Consider the following 3172-nt stretch of genomic DNA (forward strand, 5'->3'; position numbering starts at 1 on the left):
GCCAAAATGAAAATGTTCCAAAGGAGGTTGTCCGAGGCTCTTAGGCGGAGGAAGAAAACCAATCCACTCCGTATCTTGGCTGAGGCATCCCTCAAAGATCATGGCACTCACTGGCTCAGCCACAGCACAAATCCCAAATTTTTTTGAGAATTTTGTGTAATTTTGGCATTTTTTTGAAATTTACAGGTTTTGGCTCCTCAACGGGTCTCACCCCCGGTGAGACCCTTTGTCATGGCAGCTCCTTTTTGCAAAAACTCAGCATTTCTATATTTTTTATGCAAAATTACATATGCCTATGGATGGACTTGAGTTTTTATGGGGTTTTGGGCCTCCAGAAGGTCAAAATACATGCAAAATTTGACTTTCTACCCCCTTTTTGAGTTGCAGAAACCAATCTTGGGAGAACTAAGTTTTGACAGGGAAAATTACCTCCAAATTCAAAAATTCCAGTTGGGTTGGAACGTAGACTCATAGACCTTTCCAACAAGCCCACTTTTGCTCAATTTTGATACCGGGAAGGCCTCCAAACAGAGCTTCCAATGTGCGCGACCCGTTGAGGAAATTTTGCTAGATTTGACCAGTTCAGCCCAGAAAACGCAGTTTGGCTCCAGTTTGACTTTTTGAGGTTGATGGTGGTCCTCTTGGATGTAATTGTGACACTTTTTGGATACTTTTACTCTTGTTTAACACTTCTAGAAGATTCATTCATGTAAAGGGTAAAAATTGAATGTATGAACTGGTTTCCAAGTTTATAGAGGCAAGTTGTTTTGACTGCCTATTTTGTAGTGCTTAGTTTAGAAGTGGTTCAAACAGCTCCTAGGATAGTGAGCTCGACCCATGGAGGTAGGGAAAGAGGTTAGATCATCTATATTATTTACTTTCTTGCTCATTTTCATGGTTGGACTCTTGAGGGAGAAGCTATCATTGTATATTTTCACTGTATCTCTGCAATATTTGGCTAAGGAAGACCAGGGTTTTGCAGTCATCTTTGGGATTCTTGTGGACTCATGTGTTGATGGTGTGTTTTCTCAATGTTCTTGTAAGCTTTTTTATGTGATTCATTTCCTTTCTTTACTGCTGCACATGAAACAAATGAAGTGTTAAAGTAGGAATTCATGCTAGCCATGCTCTGCTTTTAAATTTGTTTAATTTCCATGTTTTCTACTGTCTAAAGGGAATTAAAAGTCATTGTTTGCTCTCTTTAGCTCCTCATCTTTTCTTCCTGATCATCCATCTCAAGTTAAGGCATCAATACTATTTCCTACTTCGCCCCAAAGAAACCCCCTGCAGAAACTGTGTCCAATCCCCGCACCCAAAATTGCAATTCCTCAATTTGCCACCAAAAACCTAAAAAACCCCAAATAAACCTTTTTAATCAGTTTACTAGCCTAATATTAGTGTTACCTTGTTGGTCATCTCATCCCATTGAAGATCTGCCGAGATTGACCGGAGAGAGCCTTCTCCTGCGCCGTAGGGCTAGCTACGAGGCTAAATGGTTTGATGTAGCCTTGAGGTTTACCTTTCTCAGCCTGAGGTGAAATTTCAAGCGCTAACAGAGTCTTCACATAATCAAAGGGCAGAATACACGCAGATGCAAAATTAGAAATCATAAATTCAACCCAATAAAAAAAAAATACAATTTGGTCCATCAACCAAGGTCAAGAAATATAAGAAACGAAGTAAAAAAAAAACTTATATGAATGGAAATAATGTTGACCTAGTGTAATAGCCATCTATTTCAATTAAATAGACACCTGCACGTAACAGTATCAGTGCGTCGTATCCTCCGGAGACGATGAAGAAAAAGGAGAAGAAACATTTGCAGGCAATGGCCACTTTGGAAGAGATCCATCAAAAATACGAGAACAGTCTGTATATGCTGATCGAAGGCCTACTCCAACACCAAAAGCTATAGCAAGCCATCTTGTAGTTGGACTCCTGAACAGGAGCAGAGCCGAACACGCGCCAACAGTAGAGGAGTAGATGAATCGCCGCAGAGTAATATCGAGACAGGCATCCCATTTGGCATCGAGCTCCAATTCTAGAGGCACTCCCTTCTCCCCCGCCATTTTTACTGTTCTTTTCCTCCTTCCTCTAGCTCTCCCACGCTTGGCTACGAATTTGATTCTCAAACATTACAACCTGGAAAAAGCTTAGTATATTAAAGGGAAGTACTAAATACTTAGATAGAAAGAGCAGATGGTATTGTCAATGGTGAAGCTACTAAGCCTGAGAAGTAGGGAGACGAAAGGAAAAGCCATATATTTTAGGCATGTTTCAATAGTAGGAGGGCACTATTCAGGAAGGGATGCTTATGACAATGTAACAGAGTGAAGCTCAGGTCAGTTGGATGCTTAATATGGTTTTTCACCGATGAAATTCCCAGGAGGATCATAGTTGCAGGTAATGAAAGTGCCACCGTCGTCGCAAATGACCTTTGCGCAGCCGATTTTGGCAGAATTCTTCCACACTACCTGAGTGTAGTGCCCGCATTTTTCAAACTGGTCGCACGTACGAGTTGCATAGTTGAAGAAACGCTTCTCGCCGATCCATCCGCTGGTTGCATCCTTTGGCTGCCAGTCAGCTCCACTTGATCCCCAGAAGATATTTTCGCCATATGGACCGTTCGAGTGCTGCAAAGCGCAGTCACCTTTTCTCTGCTTGGCATATGCCTCTGCGTATCTGGCGACTCTCTCATCCCACACAAGGGGAGGAACCCCAACCTCGGCTCTCGCTTTGTTTTGGGGTCCAATGAATTGGGACACTAATGCTCGATCAGCGGCAGCAACAAGAACCGCACTGGAAACCAGACATAGTAACAAATTAAAGGACAGGAGAGCTTGAAAGTGGAGAAACAACTTCATCTTCATGGTCTCACGATCAGTCCTGCTATTTCTCAATTTCCAGCGCCAGGATAAGATGGCCTCTTATTGCTCTATTTTTATTAAAAAAAATTAATCCTATCTTTAAATACAAAAATGGTAATCCTATCTTTAAGAACATTTTTTTTTTTTTTTAATCAATGAAAAACTAAAGTTGAGAAAGAAACTAAACTTTTTCTTAATTTTTTTTAACAAATGGACATAATAATTTGCATATTGAAAGATGTTTTGATCAAGCATATTGCAAAACATTTATTTATTCTTGAAATTAGTCTAAATCATCCCTATTT

At 40.6% G+C, this 3172-nt stretch overlaps 2 pseudogenes; both read right to left on the minus strand.

Annotated features, from left to right (window-relative positions):
- Positions 1 to 1690: 1690 nt before the first annotated feature.
- Positions 1691 to 2073, minus strand: LOC149233433 (MICOS complex subunit MIC10 pseudogene; annotated as a pseudogene).
- Positions 2074 to 2354: 281 nt separating this feature from the next.
- Positions 2355 to 2870, minus strand: LOC149233434 (pathogenesis-related protein PR-1 pseudogene; annotated as a pseudogene).
- Between the last annotated feature and the right edge of the window lie 302 nt (positions 2871 to 3172).

The sequence above is a fragment of the Pinus tabuliformis genome, chromosome J (assembly GCF_031772625.1).
Source record: "Pinus tabuliformis cultivar Carrire ecotype Pingquan chromosome J, CPIR1, whole genome shotgun sequence".
Taxonomy (NCBI): Eukaryota; Viridiplantae; Streptophyta; class Pinopsida; order Pinales; family Pinaceae; genus Pinus; species Pinus tabuliformis.